Below are 9,408 nucleotides of genomic sequence, written 5' to 3' on the forward strand. Positions count from 1 at the left end.
AGACTGTCCAGTACTCCAATACCTGAATCAGACTGTCCAGTACTCCAATACCTGAATCAGACTGTCCAGGACTCCATTATATACCTGAATCAGACTGTCCAGGACTCCAATACCTGAATCAGACTGTCCAGGACTCCAATACCTGAATCAGACTGTCCAGGACTCCAATACCTGAATCAGACTGTCCAGGACTCCATTATATACCTGAATCAGACTGTCCAGAACTCCAATACCTGAATCAGACTGTCCAGGACTCCAATATATACCTGAATCAGACTGTCCAGTACTCCAATATATACCTGAATCAGACTGTCCAGTACTCCAATATATACCTGAATCAGACTGTCCAGTACTCCAATATATACCTGAATCAGACTGTCCAGGACTCCAATACCTGAATCAGACTGTTCAGGACTCCAATACCTGAATCAGACTGTCCAGGACTCCATTATATACCTGAATCAGACTGTCCAGGACTCCAATATATACCTGAATCAGACTGTCCAGGACTCCAATACCTGAATCAGACTGTCCAGGACTCCATTATATACCTGAATCAGACTGTCCAGGACTCCAATACCTGAATCAGACTGTCCAGTACTCCATTATATACCTGAATCAGACTGTCCAGTACTCCAATATATACCTGAATCAGACTGTCCAGTACTCCATTATATACCTGAATCAGACTGTCCAGGACTCCAATATATACCTGAATCAGACTGTCCAGGACTCCATTATACACCTGAATCAGACTGTCCAGGACTCCAATACCTGAATCAGACTGTTCAGGACTCCATTATATACCTGAATCAGACTGTCCAGGACTCCATTATATACCTGAATCAGACTGTCCAGGACTCCATTATATACCTGAATCAGACTGTCCAGTACTCCAATACCTGAATCAGACTGTCCAGGACTCCAATACCTGAATCAGACTGTCCAGTACTCCAATACCTGAATCAGACTGTCCAGGACTCCAATACCTGAATCAGACTGTCCAGGACTCCATTATATACCTGAATCAGACTGTCCAGAACTCCAATACCTGAATCAGACTGTCCAGGACTCCATTATATACCTGAATCAGACTGTCCAGGACTCCATTATATACCTGAATCAGACTGTCCAGGACTCCAATACCTGAATCAGACTGTTCAGGACTCCATTATATACCTGAATCAGACTGTCCAGGACTCCATTATATACCTGAATCAGACTGTCCAGGACTCCATTATATACCTGAATCAGACTGTCCAGTACTCCAATACCTGAATCAGACTGTCCAGTACTCCAATACCTGAATCAGACTGTCCAGGACTCCATTATATACCTGAATCAGACTGTCCAGGACTCCAATACCTGAATCAGACTGTCCAGGACTCCAATACCTGAATCAGACTGTCCAGGACTCCAATACCTGAATCAGACTGTCCAGGACTCCATTATATACCTGAATCAGACTGTCCAGAACTCCAATACCTGAATCAGACTGTCCAGGACTCCAATATATACCTGAATCAGACTGTCCAGTACTCCAATATATACCTGAATCAGACTGTCCAGTACTCCAATATATACCTGAATCAGACTGTCCAGTACTCCAATATATACCTGAATCAGACTGTCCAGGACTCCAATACCTGAATCAGACTGTTCAGGACTCCAATACCTGAATCAGACTGTCCAGGACTCCATTATATACCTGAATCAGACTGTCCAGGACTCCAATATATACCTGAATCAGACTGTCCAGGACTCCAATACCTGAATCAGACTGTCCAGGACTCCATTATATACCTGAATCAGACTGTCCAGGACTCCAATACCTGAATCAGACTGTCCAGTACTCCATTATATACCTGAATCAGACTGTCCAGTACTCCAATATATACCTGAATCAGACTGTCCAGTACTCCATTATATACCTGAATCAGACTGTCCAGGACTCCAATATATACCTGAATCAGACTGTCCAGGACTCCATTATACACCTGAATCAGACTGTCCAGTACTCCAATATATACCTGAATCAGACTGTCCAGTACTCCAATATATACCTGAATCAGACTGTCCAGAACTCCAATACCTGAATCAGACTGTCCAGGACTCCATTATATACCTGAATCAGACTGTCCAGGACTCCATTATATACCTGAATCAGACTGTCCAGGACTCCAATACCTGAATCAGACTGTTCAGGACTCCATTATATACCTGAATCAGACTGTCCAGGACTCCATTATATACCTGAATCAGACTGTCCAGGACTCCATTATATACCTGAATCAGACTGTCCAGTACTCCAATACCTGAATCAGACTGTCCAGGACTCCAATACCTGAATCAGACTGTCCAGTACTCCAATACCTGAATCAGACTGTCCAGGACTCCAATACCTGAATCAGACTGTCCAGGACTCCAATACCTGAATCAGACTGTCCAGAACTCCAATACCTGAATCAGACTGTCCAGGACTCCATTATATACCTGAATCAGACTGTCCAGGACTCCATTATATACCTGAATCAGACTGTCCAGGACTCCAATACCTGAATCAGACTGTTCAGGACTCCATTATATACCTGAATCAGACTGTCCAGGACTCCATTATATACCTGAATCAGACTGTCCAGGACTCCATTATATACCTGAATCAGACTGTCCAGTACTCCAATACCTGAATCAGACTGTCCAGTACTCCAATACCTGAATCAGACTGTCCAGGACTCCATTATATACCTGAATCAGACTGTCCAGGACTCCAATACCTGAATCAGACTGTCCAGGACTCCAATACCTGAATCAGACTGTCCAGGACTCCAATACCTGAATCAGACTGTCCAGGACTCCATTATATACCTGAATCAGACTGTCCAGAACTCCAATACCTGAATCAGACTGTCCAGGACTCCAATATATACCTGAATCAGACTGTCCAGTACTCCAATATATACCTGAATCAGACTGTCCAGTACTCCAATATATACCTGAATCAGACTGTCCAGTACTCCAATATATACCTGAATCAGACTGTCCAGGACTCCAATACCTGAATCAGACTGTTCAGGACTCCAATACCTGAATCAGACTGTCCAGGACTCCATTATATACCTGAATCAGACTGTCCAGGACTCCAATATATACCTGAATCAGACTGTCCAGGACTCCAATACCTGAATCAGACTGTCCAGTACTCCATTATATACCTGAATCAGACTGTCCAGGACTCCAATACCTGAATCAGACTGTCCAGTACTCCATTATATACCTGAATCAGACTGTCCAGTACTCCAATATATACCTGAATCAGACTGTCCAGTACTCCATTATATACCTGAATCAGACTGTCCAGGACTCCAATATATACCTGAATCAGACTGTCCAGGACTCCATTATACACCTGAATCAGACTGTCCAGTACTCCAATATATACCTGAATCAGACTGTCCAGTACTCCAATATATACCTGAATCAGACTGTCCAGGACTCCATTATATACCTGAATCAGACTGTCCAGGACTCCATTATATACCTGAATCAGACTGTCCAGGACTCCAATACCTGAATCAGACTGTCCAGGACTACAATACCTGAATCAGACTGTCCAGGACTACAATACCTGAATCAGACTGTCCAGAACTCCAATACCTGAATCAGACTGTCCAGGACTCCATTATATACCTGAATCAGACTGTCCAGGACTCCATTATATACCTGAATCAGACTGTCCATGACTCCAATACCTGAATCAGACTGTCCAGGACCCCATTATATACCTGAATCAGACTGTCCAGTACTCCAATATATACCTGAATCAGACTGTCCAGGACTCCATTATATACCTGAATCAGACTGTCCAGGACTCCAATACCTGAATCAGACAGTCCAGGACTCCATTATATACCTGAATCAGACTGCCCAGGACTCCAATACCTGAATCAGACTGTCCAGTACTCCAATATATACCTGAATCAGACTGTCCAGGACTCCATTATATACCTGAATCAGACTGTCCAGTACTCCAATATATACCTGAATCAGACTGTCCACGACTCCATTATATACCTGAATCAGACTGTCCAGGACTCCAATACATGAATCAGACTGTCCAGGACTCCAATACCTGAATCAGACTGTCCAGGACTCCAATACCTGAATCAGACTGTCCAGGACTCCATTATATACCTGAATCAGACTGTCCAGGACTCCAATACCTGAATCAGAATGTCCAGGACTCCAATACCTGAATCAGACTGTCCAGGACTCCAATACCTGAATCAGAATGTCCAGGACTCCAATACCTGAATCAGACTGTCCAGGACTCCAATACCTGAATCAGACTGTTCAGGACTATAATACCTGAATCAGACTGTCCAGGACTATAATACCTGAATCAGACTGTCCAGGACTCCAATACCTGAATCAGACTGTCCAGGACTATAATACCTGAATCAGACTGTCCAGGACTCCATTATATACCTGAATCAGACTGTCCAGGACTCCAATACCTGAATCAGACTGTCCAGGACTCCAATAGAAAATGACCGGTTATCTGGAGTTGAACTAGGAGTAGACCAACGTTACCTCGTTAACTCCTCCAACCCTAGTTGGTAGGACACCCTTCGGGGAAAGCCTGGTTGGTAGGACACCCCTCGGGGAAAGCCTGGTTGGTAGGACACCCCTCGGGGAAAGCCTGGTTGGTAGGACACCCCTCGGGGAAAGCCTAGTTGGTAGGACACCCCTCGGGGAAAGCCTGGTTGGTAGGACACCCCTCGGGGAAAGCCTGGTTGGTAGGACACCCCTCGGGGAAAGCTTGGTATGTAGGACACCCCTCGGGGAAAGCTTTGTTTGTAGGACACCCTTCGGGGAAAGCCTGGTTGTAGGACACCCCTCGGGGAAAGCCTCTTCCTCCTCTCATCCCCCTCTCCTCCTTCTCTCCTCCTCTCCTCTCACCCTCCTCCCATTCTCCACTCCTCCTCCTCCTCCTCTCACCCCCCTCTCCTCCTCCTCTCCTCCTCTCCTCCTTCTCTCCTCCTCTCCTCTCACCCTCCTCCCATTCTCCACTCCTTCTCCTCCTCCTCTCATCCCCCTTCCCTCATCCCCCTTCCCTCATCCCCCACTCTTCCTTTTCTCCTCCTCTCATCCTCCTCTCATCCTCCTCATCCTCCTCTAATCCTCCTCCTCTCACCCTCCTCTCCTCCATCACTCATCCTCCTCTCATCCCCCTTCCCTCATCCCCCACTCTTCCTTTTCTCCTCCTCTCATCCTCCTCTCATCCTCCTCATCCTCCTCTTATCCTCCTCCTCTCACCCTCCTCTCCTCCATCACTCATCCTCCTCTCATCCCCCTTTCATCTTCCTCCTCTCCACCTCCTCTTCTCCTCCACCTGTCATCCCCCTTCTCACCCTTAGAACTTCATGTTGCCAATGGCTACAGGCCTATCACACACACCAACTCTCTATAATTGTCACACTGCCATTGAGATAGGGGTTGGGGGCCAAGGAGTCTGACGTAACCATGGCAACAGCATTATGTTGCCGACGGAGACATGGAGAGGATGAAAAAGGGGGAAAAAGTAGTCAGGCGAAAGACTGTCTCGATACAGACCAGTCAGTTATAGACTGTCTCGATACAGACCAGTCAGTTATAGACTGTCTCGATACAGACCAGTCAGTTATAGACTGTCTCGATACAGACCAGTCAGTTATAGACTGTCTCGATACAGACCAGTCAGTTATAGACTGTCTCGATACAGACCAGTCAGTTATAGACTGTCTCGATACAGACCAGTCAGTTATAGACTGTCTCGATACAGACCAGTCAGTTATAGACTGTCTCGATACAGACCAGTCAGTTATAGACTGTCTCAATACAGACCAGTCAGTTATAGACTGTCTCAATACAGACCAGTCAGTTATAGACTGTCTCAATACAGACCAGTCAGTTATAGACTGTCTCAATACAGACCAGTCAGTTATAGACTGTCTCAATACAGACCAGTCAGTTATAGACTGTCTCAAACGTCATTCTATTCCATTTGTAGTGTATAGGAAATATTATTCAGTATTCAGACCCCTTGACTTTTTCCACATTTTGTTACATTACAGCCTTATTCAAAAATGTATTCAATTGTTCCCCCCCCCCCCTCATCAATCTACACACAATTATCCATAATTATGACGCTGGTATAAATGGGTCGGGAGACAGGCACAGGAATGCGTAATAGGGGTTTTAATTTCCCAAATTACAGCGTGCCGTGTAAAGGCACGGGGACGAAGACCAAACAAACACGTACACGAAACCACAGGGTAGAAACCCAAAACAAAAGAGCGAGGAGTACCTCGAATAATAAATAGACAACCGCACAATGATTATCACACGGGACGAGACCCGTAATCATCTGCATATTACACGTGGCACGAAAACCCAAAACAACATAGGACAGATACTCACACGAACCAACAGACAATGATAACAATAATCGCCAGGACAACGGTAAACAAAAGGGCACACTTCTACAATTAGTAATCAAAGGGAATAGAGACCAGGTGTGCGTGATGACAGTTCCGGAGGGATCCGTGACAGTACCCCCCCCCCCAACGCGCTCCCCGAGCAGCGCAACGACACCGGCCTCGAGGGCGATCACAGGAACGCAGTGTGGGTCAATCCGGACCCGATGCAGCTGACGAAGTTGCGGCGGCTACGGATTAACACAGGCAGCACAATTCATATATTTTTTTCCCCCACTAGTTGGTCTTTTGACCGGTCATATCAGATCTTTTTACATCAGATCATTTTCAGAGCGGATCTGATCAGTCAAAAAACCATTTAGTGAAACAAAGATCGGAATTGTGCCGCCTGTGTAAATGAAGCACGTTCCCCCAACTTCATGTTGCCAATGGCTACAGGCCTATCACACACACCAACTCTATATAATTGTCACACTGCCATTGAGATAGGGGTTGGGGGCCAAGGAGAGTCTGACGTAACCATGGCAACAGCATTATGTTTCGGACCATTTGGAAAGCAGTCATGGTTATTCATTTATTTTTATTTTTATTTTACCTTTATTTAACTAGGCAAGTCAGTTAAGAACAAATTATTATTTACAATGAAGGCCTCCCAAAAGTCCTCCTGCAATAAAAATAGGACAAAACACACATCACGACAAGAGAGACATAAGACAACAACATAGCAAGGCAGCAACACATGACAACACAACATGGTAACAACACAACATAACAACAACATGGTAACAACACAACATAACAACAACATGGTAACAACACAACAGGGCAGCAGCACAAAAACATGGTACAAACATTATTGGACACAGACAACAACACAAAGGGCAAGAAGGTAGAGACAACAATACATCACACGAAGCAGCCACAACTGTCAGTAAGACTGTCCATGATTGAGTCTTTGAATGAAGAGATGGAGATAAAACGGTATAGTTTGAGTTTTTGTTATAACAGTTTAATATAATTTACAATACTGTACAACCTAGTAGGTAACAGGCAGAATCTAAGACCTGAAACGATGAGTGAAGGTGCTGGAGGCAAAATGCAGAACTGGTGAAAAGAGTAAAAAGTCTCCGAACACTTCCAGTCAGATGAACATGTCTTCATCACAAGTCTTCATCACCAACTAAACTTTGGGTCAGTCGACCTTCATCAGAGCTTCTCCTATGAGGTGAACATGTCTCCATCACAAGTCTTCATCACCAACTAATCCCTCATGATGAGTCTAGATGTTTTGTGGGCCCCCACCTCCATCTCAGTCCCTCATGATGAGTCCAGATGTTTTGAGGGCCCCCACCTCCATCACAGTCCCTCATGATGAGTCCAGATGTTTTGAGGGCCCCCACCTCCATCACAGTCCCTCATGATGAGTCTAGATGTTTTGTGGGCCCCCACCTCCATCACAGTCCCTCATGATGAGTCCAGATGTTTTGATGGGCCCCCACCTCCATCACAGTCCCTCATGATGAGTCTAGATGTTTTGAGGGCCCCCACCTCCATCACAGTCCCTCATGATGAGTCTAGATGTTTTGAGGGCCCCCACCTCCATCACAGTCCCTCATGATGAGTCCAGATGTTTTGTGGGCCCCCACCTCCATCACAGTCCCTCATGATGAGTCCAGATGTTTTGATGGGCCCCCACCTCCATCACAGTCCCTCATGATGAGTCTAGATGTTTTGATGGGCCCCCACCTCCATCACAGTCCCTCATGATGAGTCTAGATGTTTTGTGGGGCCCCCACCCCCCATCACAGTCCCTCATGATGAGTCTAGATGTTTAGTGGGGCCCCCACCTCCATCCCAGTCCCTCATGATGAGTCCAGATGTTTTGTGGGCCCCACCTCCATCACAGTCCCTCATGATGAGTCCAGATGTTTTGATGGGCCCCCACCTCCATCACAGTCCCTCATGATGAGTCCAGATGTTTTGATGGGCCCCCACCTCCATCACAGTCCCTCATGATGAGTCCAGATGTTTTGAGGGCCCCCACCCCCATCACAGTCGCCCATCATTGATACTGTGGTTTCCATTCGGGACGTAGACCAGCTATGAGAAAACATTAGATGTTAAACTCCCGTGTGGTTTTGATTTTACCCATAATCCTTTTAGAGACTGAAGGAACACAATAACATTTATGTTGCATGATGGATGAGTTTCTCTCTTTCTCTCAATCTGTCTGTTTTCTATATGTCAGTTTTACATGCTCTCTCTCTCTCTGTGTCTGTTTCTCTTTCTGCCCGTTTTACATTCTGTCTCTCTCTCTCTGTTTTTCTATCTGTCAGTTTTACATTCTGACTATCCCTCTCTCTCTGTCTGTTCCGCTTTTTATTCACTCATGTGCCTCTCTCACCCCCCCCCCCCCCCCCCCCCCCCCCGCTCCATCTCTGTGACTTTCACATCCACTCTGCAACACACCAGCTTGGGGGCAACTTCCTCAAAAGTGGAGAGGACTTCAGAAGATGTTCTTTAATGGTACTAGAACACAATGTGCCTTTAGGGGAAGAAACATTAATACTTCAGAGAAACGCTGTTTGGATATTTACGCTCCTCTGGGGTTCAGATTCAGTTCATCTTTGAACCAGTCAGAAGCAGAATTAGTGAAGAAGCCATCGGCCGTGTCTCAATAGTCTACAGTGGCTTCCTCCCCTCGTCTTCCGTTCCTCGAACATTCAACGAATTGAGACACACCATCCCTTTTGGCATTTGTGACTTTTAGAGGAGAGAGAGAGAGAGAGAGAGCGAGAGAGCGAGAGAGCGAGAGAGCGGTGCATTTCCTACTACACTGTGACAAATACTCAGACCTAAGAGCATATTTATTTCCCAAAATTATAATTCAATACAAAGAATTTGAAACTATAAAAGATGAAGAAAAAATCTC

The sequence above is a fragment of the Salvelinus namaycush genome, unplaced genomic scaffold (assembly GCF_016432855.1).
Source record: "Salvelinus namaycush isolate Seneca unplaced genomic scaffold, SaNama_1.0 Scaffold563, whole genome shotgun sequence".
NCBI lineage: Eukaryota > Metazoa > Chordata > Actinopteri > Salmoniformes > Salmonidae > Salvelinus > Salvelinus namaycush.